The sequence below is a fragment of the Pseudorca crassidens genome, chromosome 15 (genome assembly GCF_039906515.1).
Source record: "Pseudorca crassidens isolate mPseCra1 chromosome 15, mPseCra1.hap1, whole genome shotgun sequence".
In the NCBI taxonomy this organism is placed as follows: Eukaryota; Metazoa; Chordata; class Mammalia; order Artiodactyla; family Delphinidae; genus Pseudorca; species Pseudorca crassidens.
The window spans coordinates 50,254,351-50,277,399 of NC_090310.1; the positions used below are offsets into that span (position 1 = coordinate 50,254,351).

At 41.5% G+C, this 23,049-nt stretch overlaps 1 long non-coding RNA gene across 1 annotated transcript; it reads left to right on the plus strand.

Annotated features, from left to right (window-relative positions):
* The first annotated feature begins 6,176 nt into the window (after positions 1-6,176).
* LOC137207524 (uncharacterized) lies at positions 6,177-11,515 on the plus strand. The gene is made up of 3 exons (XR_010935139.1): positions 6,177-6,298; positions 8,628-8,682; positions 10,436-11,515. It is a non-coding gene; the product is annotated as an uncharacterized lncRNA (long non-coding RNA).
* Positions 11,516-23,049: the final 11,534 nt, after the last annotated feature.

Here is a 23,049-nt window from a genome sequence, read left to right on the forward strand (position 1 = left end):
CAAATAAAAGTATAGGACAACCAGTAAAATTTGAATTTCAGTTAAACAATGAATAAATTTTACTATAAGGATGTCTCTAAAAGTACTGGAGGCATACTTGTATCAGACAATTATTTGTTATTTATTGCAAATGCAAATGTAACTAGCAGGGCTGTATTTTTTAATTTCAAAAAATTAAAAGTCCTTGGGACTTCCCTGGTGGTGCAACATATGGGACTTCGTGCTCCCAATGCAGGAGGCCCTGGTTTGATCCCTGGTCAGGGAACTAGATGTCACATGCATGTTGCAACCGAGAGTTCACGTGCACCAGCTAAGGAGCCCGGGCCGCAACCAAGACCCATGCAACCATATAAATAAATGAAAAATTAAAAAAAAATAAAAGTCATTAAATTACAATTTTACCAGGGTTGAAAGTAGGCAAGTTATAGAGTAAGAGAAGGAATTTGAAGTCAATGTATCTGGCAAAGGACCGATAGACAGAACATATAAAGATATAAAGAACGTCTCCAAATCAATAAGAAAAAGAACATATTTTTTTTTTAATGGGAAAAGATTGGAATGTACATTTCTCAAAAGAGGATATCTAGGTGGTCAGGTCAAAACGTGCTCCATTTTGCCATTCATCAGGGAAATGAAAATTAAAACCCCAGTGAGATTCCATAATACCAGAATGAACAGACTATATCAAGTGTTGGTGAGAAATTAGAGCAACTAGAACGCTCATCTTCTGATAATGAGAGTATAAATCTGTGCAAACACGTTAGAAAACCACCTGGCAGTATGATTAAAACCAAACACATGTATATCCTGTGACCCAACTATTCTACTCCCAGGTATATACCCAGTGGGTATATATACATTTGTTGACCAGGAACAAAGTCACAAGTATTCATAGAGCACTAGTCATAATAGCCAAAAGTGAAAATTATATCTACCAAATATCTACCAGGAATAGAATCCACAAATTATGATGTGTTTAAACAATGAGATCCTCTTTAGCAATGAGAATGAACAATCTACAATAACACGCTCTGATATGGACCAATCTCACAGGAAAAAAATTTTGAGCACAAGAAGCCAGACACTGAAAAACATATACTCAAATGATTAATTTATGTAAAGTTTCATACACAGGAAAAACTAGTCTTTGGTGCTAAAATCAGAATCACAGTGGTTGGGGGCATGGAGACTTCAGGAGGTGGCCATGTTCTGTTTCTTGATTTAAGTGCTCGTTTGTAATCACTTTGCAAAAGTCATGGAGGTGCCCACTTATGATCTGTATCCTTTGCCAAATGGTGTACTTCAATAAGATTTACATTCAATCCTCTGAAAGAAATTACCGAGGAAAGACTGCTACCCTTTGACCCCAATCACGTTTGTGTAACAGGAATCAATATCATTATCATCATAGCCATCATCACCATAATTATATGCCCTTATGTGAGACTTTGCCATGGGCTAATCTCGCTTCTACCTATTTTGCTTACACCATCTCATTTGGTCTTTTTAATCCTCATAAGAACTCTATGAAGCAGGCATTATTCTTCCACTTTTACAGATGAAGAAGCAGAGGCTGAAAGGAGATTGGTAGTTTGTCCAGGGAAACACAATTTTTAAGTTGCAGAGGCAAATTTTGAAACCAGGATCTGATTCTAAAGCAGGTGACCTTTTCTCTACAGGAGACCGTGTTAAATCTATAGGTAGAGACTGGAAATTCCAAAGGAGAAGAAGTTTAAATTTCTTTTCTCCACTGACTTTCTGGGTCCAAAGGTAGTACAAAACCCCAAATTTCAGTCCCCTTTTATGCTAAGAAACAGACATCTGACTTCTGGACTTAATTCAATTACCTAGAGTTAGTTGATAATTCCTACAATTAATTCCAAGTTGAACGAAGAAAGAAAAGTAAAGTCCCTTTTAGTACCGCAGTTATCTCTATCCATAACCAAGTAGCTAAGGAAAAAAAAAAAACACTTGAACACTCAAGCAGCAAATCCTCCGATACAGTCCCAACAAACACACCATCAACTTCATTAAGTTGCATTTACATGTTCATAATACAAGTTTTCGCCAATGCTTTTCACATTTTAGGGTGAGCAAGAATCAACTGGAGAGCTTGTTAGAACAGATTTCTGGACCTCACCACAAGTGATTCTAATTCAATAGCTTTGAAGTGAGCCTGAGAATTCGCATTCCTAACAAGCCCCGCAGGTGATACTGATGCGATTGGTCCTTGGACCACACATGGAGTAATTCTGCTTTATGCCCAGATAGACAATGTGGAAGAGACGCCTGCAACTGCTTTGTTTGAGAATTGATTTCCCTGTCCTTGTCACTAATATTTACAGCTACTACCTGGAGCTGGGTCTACATGACCATTTGAGAGACCAGCTGGCCTCCCCACCCATACCTCCACTCTCTGTGATCATCAGGGCCCTCTGACTTTATCATCGTTAGTGTCACTGTCACCCATTCGGTCTGTCACAATAAGATTATTGGCTGTGAGGATTCCTGAGCGCCTGTGCTCTGCCTGTCCTTGATCTTCTGTGAATTGCAAGACCTCCAAGGGTCCAAATTTCTCCACATGGTGATGTGCATGCTTGTTGCATATTGGTTTACTTTGCATAAATGCCAGAGGTTAAAAAACATACAGATCTGTAGGAATGAAAGTCATCCCTTAGAATTGCTTTGTAGTTTATTAATTTTGTTTTGGGTTTTTTTCCTAATCTGGGTATTTAAAGAGGAGAACAGGGCTTCCCTGGTGGTGCAGTGGTTGAGAGTCTGCCTGCCGATGCAGGGGACACGGGTTCATGCCCCGGTCCAGGAAGATCCCACATGCCACGGAGCGGCTGGTCCCGTGAGCCATGGCCGCTGGGCCTGCACGTCCGGAGCCTGTGCTCCGCAACGGGAGAGGCCACAACAGTGAGAGGCCCGCGTACCGCAAAAAACACAAAAAAAAAAAAAAAAAAAGAAAAAGAGAACAAACCCACTACACTGTGTTGCAGATGAAGGACACCATGGAGTCCTGAAGCAACTCTCAACACCTCTCCTGTTTTCTACTCCCCTTCAGAAAGTCCAAAGCAGTTTTCCTCCATAGATGCTCAGCGCCAACAAATTATAGGTCTCTCCCCAAGAGTTTTGAATTGTTCTTGGTAGGACACCTGCTCAGTTCAGGGAAGCTTGTCTGTGACAAGCTTCCATATGACAAGACATCGATCACATCATAACCTGTAAAGCACTGGGCTACAGGAAACAAGACCTTGCCTCTCCTTTCATACCCCACAGCCACTTAAAAACTCAAGGTATTATATGAGGGGTGGAAGAGACCAGTCACTAGACCTTTGATCTTGCTCCTAGCTAGCTGTAACTTTTGGGAAAGACACTCAACTTCCCTTCCCCTTCAGTTGTAAATTAGGGACTATTTTAAGTGATCCCCAAGGTCCTTCCTTCTCCAAGAGTCTGTGAACCCATAAGCCTACAGACAAGAACCAAAGAAAACACCCTCCTTTCCAACTTACTCTTGGCACAAGTGGTGGTTTTACTCTAGGGAAATAGACCCTCATGATGTGTGGGCCACAGAGAGATGTCAGGCAAATAATAGGACAGAGGAGAAGAAATCAAAGACACAAAAGGCAGATACAATGCACCATCAGAGGAGAAAGCATTGTGTTTCTCTTTTTCCTTTGAAATCAATAGAGAATAAAAGCGACAAAATCCAAATTCCAACAATGTCAACCAGCAATCCCTTTGTCTGTTTACAGATTCTGTTGCTACAGTAGCAAACAAAAGTAGCCAGCTTCTTCCCAGGGACTCCTGGGTACGGAGCATCCATCAAATCACAGAGACACACCCACTATTCAAACCCAATTTGGCTAAAATGACTTTTTTATGAGAACTCATGAGAAAATGGTTGACTTCCAGCCCTTATGTTATCAGAGTTGTTTGACATTGAATTACATGGGCCTGGACTATAAATCTTAACTTCAGACTCACATGCAAGGCATTTGATGTGTCTGGGAACCTGCTGTAAGAAAGAAATTAGCTGTAAAACAAAGTAAATGCCTGTTCCCATGGGAAGACTCTGCAGGGCTGCTAATAGATCATGGGTTTATTTGGAAGACACTTGTTCCTTTGGTCAAACAGCAACTAATATTTTAGCTTTCCACTGCTCTGAACAGGAAATATGGTGCTAAGGGCCGATAGACAGGGTAAAGCATCATATTAATTACACGGTCGGTAAACATTTGCTCGCCCGTGTTTCCTGACGGTCTGAACACTTCCTGGTTGGAGATCTCAGCGATTCTGCTGCCCTCTGTTAACTGTTACTCTTGTATAAATGTCTGGGGAGATGGAGTGTATTTTCAGGGAACCCCACGATGAGAGGAGGATGGGGATACAGGGACTGTGGAGAGCTGCCCCTGCCTGCAAACCTGGGCCATGACTGCCACAGCCCACTGCCCCCAAGGATACCTAGGAAACTGTGGGGGGCGACTCGATGATTCGATGGCACTTGGACATTCTCTTTCCATTTTGGGGAGGGGTCAGGTGGATATTAAACAGGTTCATGTTGATTCTAAGGAAGAGAAGCAGCAAAGTGTTCTGGGAAAGAAGGTGTTAATCAGGTCACAACAGCTGCCATCTACTCCCCTCTGCTTGGAAATCTCTCCTCTGGGGTAACTGCGGAAGATGGACAAAGACGATACCCACCTGGAATTTCTCTTTGAAGCAGTGTTTCTCCAGGTGTGACACCGGACCAGCAGCCTGGGCATCCCCTGGGAACTTGTTAGAAATGCAGAACTTCAGGCCCCGTCAGAAACCCTTGGGGTAGGGCCAGCAATCTGAGTTGGAACAAAGGCTTCAGGGGCTTCTAATTCCACTAAAATCTGAGCATCGCGGCCATCAAAGGATTCTCACATACCTGCTGTATAGAGGCCAGGCCGGCCTCATACCCACGGTCTGCCATGATCTCCAAGGCCCTCATGATCTGCTGCAAACCACACACTCCAGTCATGAATCCACTTTATTCCTACCTCTTTGAGGCCTGGTTTAATCTCTCTTTGAGGACTTTGCCTAGAAAATTCTGATGCCTGGCTCCTTCAACTCACTCATGTCCTGTTCAAACGTCACACATTTTGTGAAGTAGTTCCCACCAGAGACACTCCTTTAAGTATCTGCCAACAGACACTGCCCAGCATTGTCCATGTAGCCACTTACCAAGATTGGAGGTGACCTTGTCTATGAGTTTGTTTCTAAGTTGATGACCCTTTCTCCCCACCTAGAGTGTGAAGCCCCATTAGAACAGGCACCCGGATTTGCTATGCCCACTATTCCATACCTGCCCCCTACACTTCTAAAAAGTCTAGTGTGACCTCTCCTCCATGCATTCTCAAAACCTATTCTCATTTGTCAATTATACTTCCATAAAGCTGGGGGAATAAACGCTCTATTCACATTAAGGTATAAATCAACGCAAATGGAAAGGAGACAAAACATTTACACTAAGAAAAATAAAAAACAATTTAAATTTCAGGTCTCATTTAATAAGTACTGTGTAGTCTTTTAGATACTGGGGAGAGTCAAGTGGGCCCCTAAAATAGCACCCTTTGAGGACCTAAAGAAGAGCCTGTCATGTTTTAGATTAGATGTAGCGTCTTCTGGAAGAAATATTTCCTTTACCATAAGCAGAAGACTGCCTTTTCTCTAAGAAATTGTATCTGTTATGTGCTTATAGGAAAATCATAATCAAACTTCAGTGCCTAAACTTACTTACTCTATATCTAATTGTGCTATGTCTTCATGTTTTTTTTTTCCTCTCTCCCTATTTTATCTTCATGTATCTTTCTCAAAGCTCAACATAGAGGCAGAAACCTGGACGTGAAAAGGTGTGCATCTAAACAAACCCTCTGTGACCCTGAAGATCCAGAAGCTCATTCACAATGGAGCAGGTTACTTTTTGGTCTTTCAACAGAAGATGCCTGAATGTCATTACCTTTACCTCCACAGCCATGTAAATGCTTCCCAGAGGCATTAGAGTCCCTCACTGCCTACAGAGATGGAGGAATAAAAGAGATGACAGTGCATTTAGAAAGAGGCAGACAATGCCCGTGGCTGCTCCATTACTCTGTCATCAGAGATATGAGCGCGAGACTGGGTGCCGAGCATTAGCCCATGGAGCCTGATATGAGTTCATGAGGCTGGAATTCAAAACACTAACCAGCTGTGGGAACCCAGAGAGAAGCCTGTCACACTGAATGGTATCCAGATTAGAGCTGTGAGAATTTGGGAAAACCCTTCTCGCTAAGTAAGTTTACTTCTTCATCTTTCTTTCTTGTTTTAAGTGTGCAGTGTTTGCTAGAATCCTGAACCTATAGCCACACGTATGAATAATGACAAAAGGCAACTCTAAAAATATTTTTGAGGCAATCAAGGAAATGTTAACACTGACTGGATGACCTTGTAATTCTAATTTTTAAGTGTGATAATAGCATCAGGTTTATGAAGCAAAATCACCGTAACTCTTTAGAGATGTTTATTGGGGAATGTAGAGGTGGGATGAAATGACATCTGGAATTTGCTTTAAAATAATTCAGGGAAAAAAAAGAGAGAGGGAAAGGAAAAGATTACACAAGTATCACAAACTCTCAGTAATTGTTGAATCTGGGTTGGGTTATTGGATCAATAGAATATACTCTTTCCTTATGAAAGTATGTTTGAAAATAAACATAATAAAATTTTATTCTAAAAAAGGAAAAAGAAATAATGCCAGACCAAAGGCAAAGTTATTTCTTAAATAATGTGAAAATATTTTTACAGCTAAGGATTTTCTCAAGGCCAGCCCCTGTCAAATACATAATCTGCAAAGTCAAAAAAATGAGAAATACATGTTCTTAGGTGCTCCGGTCTTAAGAACATCCTTCTGTGGTTTATGCATTGATAGGAGCAGGAAAGAAGCTTAACTAAATGGACCAGAAATTTAAAATGACACATTGCTTTATTTGGTACTTGATTGTTAATTACTGTTCATAGCTGTGGCCGTAATGGAAATAGACCAAGAGGGAGATTTGTAGGGGGCGGCGGGGTGGGGGGGGACAGGGGGAGAGGAGCGTCCCAGATTCTACTGGTATTTTTCTCATGAGTCCCTGTGTAACTTTCAATTAACTCTCTATGCTTTAGTTTCCTCATCTATAAAATCATAGCGTTGCATGACATGAGAGCTAAGTTTTCTTTCAGGGCTGAAAGTGCAAATTCCAGATTACATTAGCAAATCTGCTTCAGTAACATGAGAGATAAAAAAAAGGGCAAGTTCTAGATATGAACTGGCAAATCAGGAGACAGCAAATTTATTAAACTCCTATTGAATTCTCGACATAGGAAACCCAAGTGTATCAACATTTGCTCTTAAGAAAATCTAGTTGGCAAATGAAGAAATATGGAAAATAAACAGGTTCCAAAAGCCATCTTAGCCACAGTGTAGTTCTAGCAAGAAAAAAAAATCTGCCAACTCAAATATTTCATGCATTTGTTTTCCTAACACAGAAAAGAATGGATATAAATCACCTTTACTTATGCATCAAAGACGTTCTAAAATAAATTTTGTTTCCTTCACAAAGATTGAAAACTGTATGAAAACATGTATTTCTACTGAAATTAAATTATTTTAAATGAGAGAACTGAGAGGGCAGAACTGACTTTACAAGACCACCCAACCCATTCATTCTCTTATATTCTTCCTTGGAAAGCTTAGCAAGTGTCAGAGTTGCAAATATATGACTGATTTCAGAAAGATACCCTACTTGGAGGCTGCAATGGATGTACAAGCTAGAATCCATTTTATTTTAGGATCTTGCTGTCTACAAGTTGGTGGCTTCCATATTTCTTTCACTTCTGGCTACTTTATTTCAAATGTGAAGTTGTTGAACCACACATCATCAAGTTTGCAGGACTGCTGTTGCTTCCACTGGAACAGTTACTGATAGATCTCTTTATGCATATAATTTTTTTTAAGTAGTTGATTGTGTTGCCCTAAGATTTATATCATAAAAATGCTTAGGCATCCTAAGTCTCCTGTTTCAGTAGACGTGCTTCATTTAGATTTACCTCTGCATTTAGAATCTTGCCCTTCTTTCTTCATTCAAATCATCCTATTGCTTTCCAAGAGCCATCCATGAAATACTGGGGAATGATGGCTGAGCAAGGGGGAAAAAATCATATTATTCCTCTGAGAAATCTTGAAAAGAGTAAAGAGAATTTTACCCCTTCCAGTGTGCTCTATTAACTTAGCTATCATTTATTAACAAACATAAAAAACACAAAGTGATGGCATCTATATTTGATGTATGTCAATAGTTTTGCATTTTGCAAGGTTGTTGCCAGAAAAAAAAATATTTTTTTTCCTTAGAGTGATTTTTAAAGAATTTTTCTGAATTCTGTATTTCCACTTTCTGATCTTCTGAGACCAATTGTTTCCCCAGTCAGAAAATATATCTCCAATCTCAAAATAAGCATTAGTGAAAAGAAAAAGATTCAACATATATTCAACATACATATTTTAAGGTAATTCTTTGAGAATGGATCAATTTGATGAAGTTGGTCATAATTATATTTGATTCCATCTAATTTCTGTTTTACAGACATCCTATGAAAATTGTGAGCTTCAGAAAAATTATTTGTGCCACCAGATAGAAGGTATGTCTTCATTCTTAGCAGTTTTACTACCAAATGTAAAATAAGGAAATAGTGTTGGCTTTATGAGTTATCTAAATCAGAGATTCTCAATCTTGAGGCTACTTCAGAATTGCCTGGAGGATTAGTTAAAACACAGATCCCACCTCCAGAACATCTAATTCCAAAGTTCTGGATTGGAACCTTAGAAATTGCATTCCTCGCAAGTTCTTGGGTGATGTTGATACCTATACTGTTGGTCTGGGGACCACACTGATCTAAGTATATGTAGCATAGATGCTTGAATAACAGGAAACTATAATCACTCCATTCTGGTCTATGGAGCCTCAATCCATCTAAACATGTGACAGGTGGGTGGGTTAGAAAGGAGCCTCCACCTACACATTTTGGAAACCAAACGCTGAATGTAGATAATCCTTGGTATAAACAGAATCACCCTAAGTTTGAGCTCAGCTATAACAGAGTGCAGTTGACTCAAAAATAGGTAAGATATTGCTTACTATTCAGTCTAAGAAAGTTCATTTGGTCACCACATACGTAATCCTGGCTATGCAGGTACACAAAGCATCAAGAATTTATTTTTTGGTTCGGGGGGAGTATTTTGGTGTTTTGGTTTGTCCCCCTCACCCAGAGTGTCATTAGCAGGACAACAAAGCTTCTTTAAAAAAAACTCTGAAGTTTCAGGGTGTGATCTGAAGTTCCACTGCTGTGACCCAAGGAAGTGAGGTTCACCACCTCACTGTCACCCTTGACCTCTGTGGACGATCAGTTCTGTCTTTATCACCTCTGGGTCCTCGAGCATCCTTGTTGGCCCAGGCCTCTGCTTTCGTCACTGGACCCTCTGGATGTCCCCTCATACTAAGGTGATGATGGCAACAAGCATAAAGAAGTCTTTCAATAGTGATTTCCTGTATCTCGCTTATCCCAGCTCAGAAAAATCTTGCTATTCAAATGAACTGGCGTCACAGATGCGATGGTAGAAGGGAGGGGTGGGGGAGGGGAAACAGGATGGGGGAGGGGAACCCCTTTCAAAAGCTCTCCCTGTGAGAAGAGGAGACAGGAGCAGGAAAAGGAGGAGCCCAAGGCTGGCTATTTTTACAATGAAATGCAGAGCCCTTTGGTCCCCTCTCCTCTTTCTCTCAAGCCCTCAGAACAATTTGCCAAAGGCATGAATCGCCCAGGCACTTCATTCTGTCTGCATTTTCTCTGCACTCTAACTAGCAAGCAGGTACAGCCAAAGCCATGTGGGCAGAAACATGGGCTTTTCCCTCAAAATCTGCAACCTCCTTTCACAAAGCTCTCTTCCGGATCAAAGTGTCGCCTCCCAAATGATGTTGCCCAGGGAGGGATGCAGGAGGGAAGAGGAAGGTTTGGGGTAGACCTTGAATCTTGACACACAAGGGGTCAACATGGTTCCTGTCCCAGCAGAGGGAACAACTCGTGCCTATGGGGGAAGGCGTGGCGTCACCGCTGTAGGTCCCATGTTGAAGTGGCCAGTTGACTGAGGATGCAGATGGCATATTAGCAGCTCTCCGGGGGCATGGAGGGGAAGAATCATGATAATGACTGTGCCAAGCTAATTGAAGGAAAGAGAAAATTAGCCCTGGTGTTGATACAGGCACGTCTAGGACAGGACAAAGGCAACTCTCAATTTACCTTCTGTCCTACTTACTCTTGCACTAAAAGGGGTGTTATCTGTACCAGGGAAAAGAAATGATGCCTGTGTTAACACTTGTTGCCTCTGTTTTATTTTTAGGCTCTTCCATCAGAGAAAGGAGAGCGGGGCCAGTTGGACTTCAGACCTCAGACCACGCTTGGTTTTCTCAGGTTTCCCTGTACACAAAGGGAAATTTTCCACAGAGGCCCAGCCAGGAGGTACAGCTAGATCTTGGAGTGGCCACTGAACCTGGGCATGTGAGCTTGGTTATCTGTCCCCAGTGGGCTCTGTATCATCAACCCATTTGAGTTTCCCATCCTGTTGGTGTTTTTTCCCTGCTGAGGCAATGCTTAGGTATAAGAAAAAAAAAAGAAAGAAAATCAAGATGGTGTGGCCCAGCAAAGAAAAAGTACATGGTTCCAAGACCAAAGATATTGTCTCTGGTGTAAATGTTAGTACAATGATAGGATACTAGCAGTGGGAAGCCAGCACTCAGGACTTCCTGGGACATGCCTGCCTGTGTTTTCCTTATTTTGTGGAGGAAATGCAGCTATTACCTGCACCCCCTGGAAAGTCTGGGAACTCCAATGGCAATCAGTCTAATCTGCTTCAATCATGAAGAGGGTGCCAGTCATGCTGGCCACAGGGGAGTCCACCAGACAGCTCTGAATTCTAGAGAGAGAGACATAGCCAAAGGCACCAAGGGTACTGGTTTCTAATCTCCCTGGCCAGTCCCAGACCCCCTACAGCATTGTTTGCCATAATGTACTACTTAATATTTTCTTCACAACTATTTTTTGCTTAAATCAAGTCACTGAAAATAAACAAACAAACAGTAAATCCTTGTGGAACAACATGGAAGTAGAAATGGAAACCATGATTCCATGGGATACAAGAAGTATGTAAGAAACTCCAATGGAACTTAACAGAAAATCAGCAGCATTTATACCCTAAACAGAAGTCTTTCCTATCCCAGACTCTGAGTCTGAGGCCTGCTTTTCCTCCTTTCAAAGGGAGACCCACAAAAGTTAGAGAGCTGATGGGGATGTGTTAGCAGCAAACGGAGATTATCTACCTAATCAGAAGAAATGAAAGAGGCTGAAAAGAAATCTTACCATGGGATATAAAGTTATCCAGTTTTGTCAGTATCCCAAATAAACCATTTCAAGAAATAACAAAGGCAGTGTTTTTCAAACATTCTTCAGCCGTGATCCACTGAAGAAGTGGGCTGTATGTTGCAAACTATACACACACACACACACACACACACACACACACACACACACACACACACACACACACACACACACACACCCCTTTGCATACTTACCCTTACCAAGGGTGGTGTACTGTGATACTTTTGTTCTATTTAATTTTAAATGCTGGTTATGACCTTCAGGTGTGTTATTAGCCACATTTAAAAAAAAAAAAACACCACTGCTTTAAACTTTGGGAAACATCAGTTACACTCATGCCATGAGCCCATTCAATGTAGAAATCTCCACATTATCCAGTTACCCAAAAACTGCTTGTTCAGCACACTTGATCAATTTGTTAAAATATTCTTCAGCATCCTTTTTCTCCTGCTAAAATAGGTAACCTTTGTCCTGAGGCAAATTGTCAGTGATTATAGCTCACAGAGAATATCAGATGTGCCTTGTGCTTTATTGCAAGAGACACACCATAAAAGCAAAAGGACTAAATTGAATCTTGACCCAGCTGGATATCTGGGAAATAATTTTTTTTTCTGCTAATTTGGTCCTCACAATGAAAAGGATACTATAATCAGAGTGTACCTGTCATGTATGTTGGTGATGAACATAGAAGAAGAAATAGTGATTTCCGCCTTTCTACTGAAGCACCTCAAAGCGCTTACTTGTGAAAGCTCATCTGTGACGGGAAGTGGCTGACTCAGAAGTGATGCGTACAGCAGACGCGTTGGGTTGGAAGGGGGCAATTCTTGCACAGCCACTGCTCTGACCACGTGGCCACACATGGAGAAATGACACCGTGCACCGTTGTACCACTGGCCTTGCCAAAGAAGGACTAAAACTGAAGCATATCCTGGACAACACAACTTTCTTCTGGCATAAAATCCTGGGAGAAGATTGCAACACTTGTAGTTTTATCACTTAGAGAACAATCTCAGGGAATTTCATCTGGGGATTCTGGTTTTCCGCTTTGTGGAACAACAGATGTATTGGAATCTTATTTTTAGATTCTTTTGATCATACACCATTGTTCTTAACTCAAAATGCCAGGCATAAAATTATATAAAGGGCAAGACAATGCAATTGATTACCATCCTGTGTTTTATCCCCAAAATAACTTCAATAAAAATAACTTGTATTATGAAATCCAACTATATGCCATGGGCTGGACTAAGCACTTTCTTGGCATTTAACTCTTTTAATCCTAATATTACCTCTATGATGTAGGTATTATTGTCATCAAGTTACAGCAGAAGGAACTTGGGTTCAGGGATATGAAGTGAATTTTCCAAGGTCCTGCAACTCAGCATCAGACCCACAGCTGACTTAAAGCCAATGCTCTTCACCCCCTTTCTGTATTCTCATGCTCCCACAGGTAACACGGCAAAGATCACAGCATTGGGATAGAGGGTTATTAACGCAGCTCTCATATGAGGACTCAGCTAGAGGGTAAAATGCTTTACTGAGCGCAGGAGTGTGACGGTTAAGTGGGTGAAAGAGCTTTTACAAAAACCTTCACTGTCTCTCTATTACCACAGGACCCTTCCATCAGCTGCTGCCCCTGACTTTCCCTCCCCCACCAACAGACATAACATGGCAGCTTTCAAATATTTCAGGAAAGTGGTTCTCAACATGTGTCCCCAAGACGAGAATCAGAAATGTCACCTGAAAACATGGTAGAAATGCAAATTCTTATATCCCACTTGTTTTAATACAGATTTCATTACTATTGAGGTAGGGTAAGGTCAATAGATCAGGAGATCATTGACATTAAAAAGGTACTTTGTTATACTCACAGATAAGAGGAAGGGGCAGGCCATGCCATGGAGAATACCAGGGTCCTTCAGGAGATGGGGAGGGAGAACAGATCCTTTCTTGTGGTTTCTGCGAGAAGGAACAGAAGAGGCAGGTATATGGATTTAGGATTAGCTAATTTGAATAAGTTCAGCAGGCTCTGGGACATAGGAACTGAGCCCAGTTGTCTGGTATCTGACCCTGGGATGATTAGGGCAGGTGGGTGGTGGCCCAGAGTGTGAAAGCTTGATAAATAAGGTGATTGCGGCGTGGGTGCTGGCTTTAGAGGTCTGCATTTGAAAGGCATGCTCAAGGGCACGTTGTTTACTGTCTCTAGGAATTGGCCAGCACAGAGAGGTCCCTCGGGGTCAGCAAAACTCCAGAGGTCAAAGCATCAGAACACAGAAAATACAAGTGCTGGTTATTACACAGCGGTAGGCCTACTGATCCAAAACTCTGAGCACTGGGCCAGGAGTCTCTCTTTTCCCACTTCCTCATGAGTGACTCTGGTGCACATTACACTTTAAGATCCACAGCTGCAGGATTTACTCTCCTGTGTTCCCCCTAGCACAGGCAGCAGTAAGCATGTAGTACAGACCTGAATTTTTCCTTTTCTCGAAACTTAGCAACTTTAAGTATAGATATTAAATGTATATCCATAGGCTATTTGAAGAAACTATGTTTAAAGGCATTGAATAAACAGGAAGATTTCATATAATACCCTCTTTCTTCCTTTGTGTCCCCAAAGCAGCTGAGTGTCTAAATTAGAATAAAGACAACCAAAGTTTTCAATAATAAATAGCACACTGAGACACTCTAGTGTACCCTTTAAAACTTGATGTTTAATCTTCAGAATGATCTGAAAGACAGCTTTGGGGACAAGGGCATTAGATGGACTTTAGAGTTTCACTCTAGAAAGGTCCATATAATTTGTTTTTCTAGCATTTTCCATAAACTTTGAAGCACCTGCTTCTATGTTTGGTCAATGACAGAAATCGTGGGTAGTTTTATGTATATTGAGAAGCTTATAGAATCCAACTTGTCACTCCCAAAACTTTTAAGTCCATGTTTTAGAAATAGATTGATGTTGAAGAGAGGGAAAGACAGAAAACTCATGACCCAGTCCTAGCTGTGCTTTAATTAGTCATATGATCTTGGGCAAGTGAATACATCTCTCTGGGCTTTTGTTTTTCTCATCTATGGTGCCAGGGCGCTAGATGAGAGGATATTTCAAAGCAAATGTGATTCCATCTAAATATAGAGGCAGAGGGAAACTTCTCATGAGAAAAATCCTTTGAAAGAGATAATGTATTTTACTACAGTCAAATAGGAATAAACTTTTCTACCTACTGTAAGCTCCAGAATCTTAAGTGCAATCATTACTTGAGACACCCTGATCTACATGTCTGTCTATAATAGGAGTTCTCAATCTTGGCTACATGCCAGAATCATCTGGGGGCACTTTAAAAATGCCAGTGTCTGGAAACAACTCCCAGAGATTGTTCTTGGGTGTGTCTCAAGCAGTAGAATTTTTAAAAGCTCCTTGGGTGACTCTAATATGCAACCAATGTTGAGAAGCACCTGCCTATAACAAGCTCTGGAGCATCCTTTAAATCAGAGAAGAGCACAGAGAGATGGTTAGTTCTACAGCTATCTGAACATGCGGGGGGTGCATGCGGAGGATACCATGAGTTTGGCCTCATCCCTGTAAAGACAGGGACAGTGGGTAGAAACTGATTTCATGAATGATCCTCTGAGACAAGGAACAGAATTACAGAGTAGGTAATAACCAGAGTCTCCCTTCCTCTGGTAGGAAACAGAAAGGTTATTTAGTTTAAGGAGTTTAGGAGAAAGCACATCTGCTGAAATGTTAAGTGTTCTCACAAAGGGTGATAACAGGGGGGTCTTGTAAGTTCCAGTCTATGTGGTAGTCTGCAGGCAGCAGAGGGTCTAGAGGATTTGCCAGAGCAGGAGAAACTACCAGAATTTTGAGCATTTTTGTGAGACACCAAACAGAACACTAGGATCTTCCTGAAATGCAGGCCTGAGGAAGAGAGGGATGAGATTTCCATAGGGCTGAATTCTTGGATTATACAGATGAAGGTGAGAGCAGTGTCTATGACTCCAGTTCTCTACCCTTCCTGTATCCACATCCTTTACCAGGTAACCTTGTACTGTCTTCTCACTCTCCCTCTGAGCCTTGTGACTTGGGCAAATGGGATGCAAGTTAGTTGCAATTTGTTGTTAGCAGACAGTATGCAAGCAGAGGGCTGAAAAAATCGCTTATGCATTTCCACTCCTACTCTTGCATCTCTACCTTTGCCAGGTGAACGTGCCACCCTAGATCTGCTGACAGTCAACTGATCCCAAGACACATGAGCAAGGCCAGCTGAGGTAGATGGACTCTAGGGTGACAATCAGTGATTCCCAATTCCTGGAGTTCATAGCTTTATGAATCCCCTTCCCTTGAGTGTGAATAGACTTGTGACTCCTTTCTAACCAACAGAGTATGGTAGAGATGATGGAATGTCACTCACATGACAATATTAGTCATACAAGACTCCATCTCAGTAGAGTCACTCTTGCCCTCCTGCTGGCCTTGAAGGAGGAAGCAGAAATGTGTGCAATGTGGAGAGGCTCATGTGGCAGGCAAAAAAAAGGGGGAGGTCTTTAGGAACTGAGGGCCTCACTGCTACAGCTTTAAGGAACTGAATTCTGCCAATAAACTGAGTGAGTTTGAAGTATACTCTTCCCCAATCAAACCTCCAGATGAAAGCACAGCCTAGCCAGCACTGTGACTGCAGCTGGTGAGACCCTAAAGCAAAGAACCTGGCTAAGCCATACTCAGATTCATAACCCACAGAAGCTGTGAGATAATAAGGGTGTATAGTTTTAAGCCACTAAGTTTGTGGCAGAAGAACCACCCTGGTGACCCACAGCTTTGTGAACTAAACACACGCTTTTTATTGTATTCCACTGAGTTTGGGGCGGAGCCAAGTTGCTCTCAGTCATCTCAGCTAGATGTGCCAACCCTCATACATGTGCCCAAGTCCAGCCAAGATCACCAGAGTCACCAAGCTAAGCCAAATAGGACCACAGACACACAAACAAGTCCAGCCATAATCTGCCAAGTCTAGTGCAGATCATCTGAACCCCATAAACTCGTAAGCTGACTAAATGTTTGTTGCTGCACGTGACTGGGCTTTGTGATTGTTACACAGCGTTATTGTGACAATAGATAACTGATACAGTGACAGTGAGATTGAGTTGTTATTTCCTTAGTTCCCACAGGCAAATGAGGCTTCAGAAAATTGAAAATTAATTGTAATATAATGTGATACAAATAAAATTAACTACAACTTGGATTTACTAACCAATACCTCAACGGAAAGTTCCTGAAATCTTTAGTCAGCTCTACCTAAGACAAAACTCTCTGTCTTGGGACAGTTTGAATACTGTTTTCTTTATCATCTTTTGATTTGTTTATTCTGTTTCTCCTGCATCTGTTTCACTGGAATGATCAGTTCTTTGTATTTGGTGTTTAATACCGATTGCAGATAAATAGCTGTCTGCAGTTCTCAAAGTTCATGCATTCTGTACACACACACACAACCATTAATTGGATATCCAGAGTTCTTGCTACTGCTCTTTGTATATGCAGTCAATGTTATAACTTAAGATTTTAATTCTTCCAATATTCATTATAAATTTCCATCCACTAGCACTACATATCAGGGAATGTCACCTCTGACACTGCAATGTTATAGACTCTGTTCTATGGTCTCTGTGGGTCTTGGGCTCTTTCTCTCTCTAAAATTCATACACACATTCTCCATTCTGGGAATTGAAGAGATTTATACTCTCTGATCTGAGTAGGTAAAGAAGAATTTCCAGGTTGATCTGCCCTGAAAAAGAATTTTATGATGTGTAGCAATGATAAACCTAGAACATTCCCTGTACTGAAATATTCAATCTTCACCCAGATGCAGCTGCCCTTGGAGTTAATATAAGTTGACTCGAATCCTTTGAGAGGTTAAACTAGCCATCAGGTAGAGATTACCCCCATAAAAGAACATTTTCCTTAATAGACACTGAAACACCAATATTGGAGCAGGGGGAATTCTGTACTGATTTTCATGCTGCTGTTTTTCTGTTTTGTTTGTTTGGTTTGGTTTTTTTTTGGCATGCACATCAATGGCTGAAATAAAACCACAGTCTAAATTAAGTTTTGGCAAGGATGTGGAGGAACTGGAACGCTCATATACTGCTAGTTAGCATGTCAATGGTACAACCACTTTGGAAAACTGCTTGGCAGTGTTTGCTAAAGGCGAATTCATGTTCACCTGAAAACACAACAGTTATACTCTGACAACACTCATGCATCTATTCACCACATGCTTGTGTGGTGATGTTCATAGCATCACTATTCATAATAACCCAAACTAAGAATAAACAAAATCTCCATGACATTTGAATCAATAAACTGTGGCTAGTTTACACAATAGAACACTATAGAGCACTGAGAATGGATGAATTTCAAACCACACACACACACAACATCACAAACATGTTAAGTGAGTGAAACCAGACACAGAAGACTATATCCTCTATGATTCTATTTATGTCAAATAAAAAAACACAGGCACAATTAGTCTGGGTGCTAGAAGGCAGGATAGTGCTTAGCTTTGAGCGGAGGGATAGTAGTGACTGGAGAGGAACATAAAGAAGGTCTGGGGTCCTGGTGTTGTTGCTTCCTGAACTGAGTGTTGGTCGCATGAGTGTGTTTCATTTTTAAAAAATTCATCAAACTGTATATTCATGCTGTGTGTATTTTTCTGTATGTGTGTTATGCTTTAATAAAAATGTTATATTTTTAAAACTTGCTTTCCGATACCAGGACGCATCTAATTCAGCATAATCTACTATAATTCCCCTTTGATAACTCTGAGTCCATCTAATCTAACACTGATGAGCAAATGACTGCTGAAGACCCTACAGAGCAGTAGAGAAAATCTGATTCTATTTCTTTCTTTTCCTCAAATCTGCTTCTCCATCAAAATCAAGAAATTTCTGCCCTTGAGGTTGGGGATTTTGACAGCTCACCCACCATGCTTGTCAGCCAAACTCACGAAAATAGCAGCTTTGACACTATTTCAAGGGTTGTGGGGAAATTTTCCTTATAATGTGATGATTCCTTATCTTGCAAAGATCCCCCGGGCAGGACATTTTCCATTCAATGTGGAACAGCCATCTGTCACCACCTCCAAAGCTTAGACCAGAAAGCAACATCCTCAGCCAGAGTTGCACAGCGGGAAAAGAAAGCAAACCAGGTCCTAATGAGAAGCAGCCGAGGATCCATGAGCACTTTCCACGCTTGGCAGCCCTTGAGCCTCCCAGCAACTCCATGAGTCTAGAAATGGTTGTTTTTCCCATTTTACCACTGGGGAAGCAGGGCCATGGACTCGGCCAGCGGCACAGCTCAAGAGTGACTTAACTTGGTCCAAAGCCCACAACCAATGACCTACCATTGAATTCTCCTTCTCTTGCCAGACCTTCTCATATGAACAAAAGTGGGAATAATATCAACCCTGTTGGGGTCACTCTTGAACACCGGAGATGATTCTTCACAATATTTCTGGGACTGGATTGAGTCCACCTGTCTTTGCCATGCTGTCATGTTCCATTTTAGAACTGAGAAGTTGGATACGTGGAAGCGTATCTTCTCTTTTTACCAAAGCAAAGCCTTGCCCACATGCATACAGAATCATTCATCCAGAGGGATCTCCAAATATTGGGGATATAAACTTTCAGCACAAGAATGGCACAAAAGCCCATAGATTTAACATCTCAGATTCTATTACAATATTCTACAATGAACACATTCTATAGGAAGAAGAGAGACCACCAAACTCAGGAAAAGAGAGGCAATATTCAATAACGTTATTGAAATGTTAAAGGGGTGCCTCCCACCCCAGCCAGCAGCATCACCATCACCTGGGAATTTGTTAAACTGCAGTTCTTGGGCTCCACCCCACAGACCAGAAACTCTAGATGTGCAGCTCAGACGGACATCTATTATATGTTTTAAGGAGCCCTCCAGGTGATTCTGTTACACCTAAAGTTTGTAAATAACTGCGTTAAAATAAAGAAAGCATTAGGTAAATATTCAAAGCAAAGCACAGTGCACGTCAACCCCAATTGAAAGGATAAAAGAAAGGTTCCCATCACCCTCAGAAGTAGAATACAATGAAACAAAGGAAACAAAATGTGTGCGATAATTTATAAGGAAGAAGAAATGAATCTTAAAACATGAAAGGCAAGTTTCTGTTTTCTCTTGAAAACAGGTTTTTGTTCACATTTACATTATCTCTGGTTGGAAATGCTTTATAGAGAGAAAACCAGGACAGAATCGTTTGGCAGGGTGGTACCTTAAGGGGTAGCTGCAGGCAGACATTAGCAGCTATGCATTGTTCTTCTTGCCTTTTCATTCCAGTCTTTTTGATTTTCCTGTCTTTTAATCAACCTTCTCTTACTTACTCTTTCTTTTTCTTCCCCTGAGTGAGGACTTAGACCTGCCAATAGCACCCCAGGCATTGATGATTCTTCTCTGGAGGTCCTGAGGTTTAAGAAGGCGACTTTCCAAATCCGTCCTTCAGATCCCATAAGTATAAAACTAATACTTAACCTATCTTATCTACAGCTGTAGCAACTGATTTTATTGTAGCACTTTAAATAATAGCTTCCAACTCAATAGGGCATCAGAAAATAGACTGCTTTCACACACAGATTCTCTTTTTACAGGCTGTGATGGCCTTAAAGGCAAGAATCCTGTCTTTATATTTCTAACATGAGACCTAGTACATGGAGGCACCCAATAAATAAATCCTTCTTCAATTAATATAGGTGATCTCCCAACTACACTATAAAGGAAGCACAGTAACTCTCCTCATTTTGAAGATGGAAAGCAGGGTCAAAGAGGATGAAAGTCTTAGCTGGTGTACCAAAAAATACTTAACACGCGCATCTATGTTCAGGTCTATGTTCATTAACGTGCACCAACACAACACCAGTTACAGCAATGGAAACCAACCAGTTAGAGCAACGCTACAGGAAATGCAAAGCAAGTGGCTTCCAATGCCCGAAAAGGCTTCCCGGGGCTAGTGAGCAGCTCGCTCTGCAGTCCTGCTGGGCAGTCTATCTCCCTGACCTCTTGTACCAAGGAATTCCTCTGGTTTCTATTTCTAACTTTTTCAATTATGCAATGCTGTGCCTGGGATGGGAGATTTGTTAAGATGCTTGAGAATTTGTTGCCCTTCTCTCAAGTTAAACCATCAATCTTTGGACAAGAGACATTTCTCATCTGGGGTCTAAGTCCTGGGCAGAACTTTTGGGTGGATATTGAACAGGCCTGTAGACTAGAACTTCCTAAGGACAGCATCGCCCATCACCCAGGAGGGAAAAGAAGCAAAGCAACGCTCACCCAGGGAGCGCTGTCCTAATTTTAAATTCAAAAGTTTTAATAAACACAAACCTCAGAAACAACAAAGAGAGAAGTGGGTAAAACAGTGGGCCTCACAATAAGGGAAATGCATTTTTAAAAGCTAGTGTGAGGCCTAGGAATTAGCATGTTGAATTAAAAGTACAGCTGTTTCTAATGCAAACTCCACAGACTCCCCTTTGAGAAAAATTAAAGTGTAGAATATTCTACATCTAAGCCCAGACCTAAAAACCAAGCCAGAATCCCTGGCACGCATGGCAAACATAAAGAAGACATTTGACAGCTCAAGTTCCTCAGTCTTCTTGTCTGACCATAGGAAAGTAGTTTCCCTTCTTCCTCTCAGTACCATGCCCATTATTTGATTGTTTTTAGATGATCTGTAGCCCCATCTCCCAGGCTGCCCTATATACCATGGGAAAGAGTCCTGCAGGCTCTGTTTTTCAGGGTCCTGTAACCAGCTCGCTTCCAGCCAGGTTCACCCACAGGGAGACCCTGCAGGAGGTCAGAGGGCAGAAGGAAGGGAGAGGCCAGGCTATTTCCCCTCCTTCTCTTCTATAGGCAGTATCTCTGGGCCTTCTCCGTGGCTTTGGATCCTGTCAGAGAGGTTCCAGCTTTTGCTCGTGGCCTCAGCCCCCTGTTTTAGGGCCATTACCCCCTTCCCCTGTAGTTCTAGCCCCAGGGGTTTTAATGACTTACTGGTTTTCCTAGTCTCCCCATTTCTTCAGCAGCCTCTATTTGGCATCTCAGATCTTCCATCAACTGTGTGCCCAGTTCCCTGTTTTAAATCCCTCTGATTTCAAAGTGGACCAGTTTCTGTTGTGACTGACCTCTGATTGCTGCCTGGAGTAGCTTTATGCCATCCAGCTTAGGTGTCAGCCGTGAGATTCCCACCACAGCATCCCATGAAGAGGTGGTGGAACCCTCACCTTGACATCCTGTACCCGCTGTTCACCACTTGACTCTGGCAGTCTGGTTGGTCAGGCAGGATCCTCTCCTTCTTTTATCACCCCTTTCTTATCTCTCCCAAAGCTCTGAAATCAGAGGCAAAATACAGCACTGTCTTGGCCTTTCTTCCACCGACTCATCCTGCTTCTCATGCCCCCAGAATCTGATCTCTGCTACAAATCAGTAGATAAATTAAACGTGTGTAAGGACTGGAGCTGTTATATATATTTTTTTAATTGGAGTAAATTGCTTTACAATGTTGTGTTAGTTTCTGCTGTATAACAAAGTGAATCAGCTATATGTATGCATATATCCCCTCCATCTTGGACCTCCCTCCCTCTCACCCCCACCATCCCACCCATCTAGGTCATCACAGAGCACTGAGCTGAGCTCCCTGTGCCATACACTAGATTCTCACTAGCTATTTATTTTATACATGGTAGTGTATTTATGTCAATCCTAACCTCACAATTCGTCTCACCCTCCTCTTTCCCCTCTGTGTCCATATGTCCATTCCTTACATCTGCATCTCTATTCCTGCCCTGGAAATAGGTTCATCTGTACCATTTTTGTAGATTCCACATATATGCATTAACATATGATATTTGTTTTTCTCTTTCTGACTTACTTCACTCTGTATGACAGACTCTAGGTCCATCCACATCTCTACAAATGACCCAATTTCATTCCTTTTTTTTTTTTTAACATCTTTCTTGGAGTATAATTGCTTACAATGGTGTGTTAGTTTCTGCTTTATAACAAAGTGAATCAGTTATACATATACATATATCCCCATATCTCTTCCCTCTTGTGTCTCCCTCCCTCCTATCCTCCCTATCCCACCCCTCTACGTGGTCACAAAGCACCGAGCTGATCTCCCTGTGCTATGCAGCTTCTTCCCACTAGCTATCTATTTTACATTTAGTAGTGTATATATGTCCATGCCACTCTCTCACTTTGTCCCAGCTTACCCTTCCCCCACCCCCTATCCTCAAGTCCATTCTCTAGTAGGTCTGCATCTATATTCTCATCTTGCCCCTAGGTTCTTCATGACCATTTTTTTTTTTTTTAGATTCCATATATATGTGTTAGCTATGGTATTTGTTTTTCTCTTTCTGACTTACTTCACTTTGTATGACAGTCTCTAGGTCCATCCACCTCACTACAAATACCTCAGTTTTGTTCCTTGTAATGGCTGAGTAATATTCCATTGTATATATGTGTCACATCTTCTTTATCCATTCATCTGTTGATGGACACTTAGG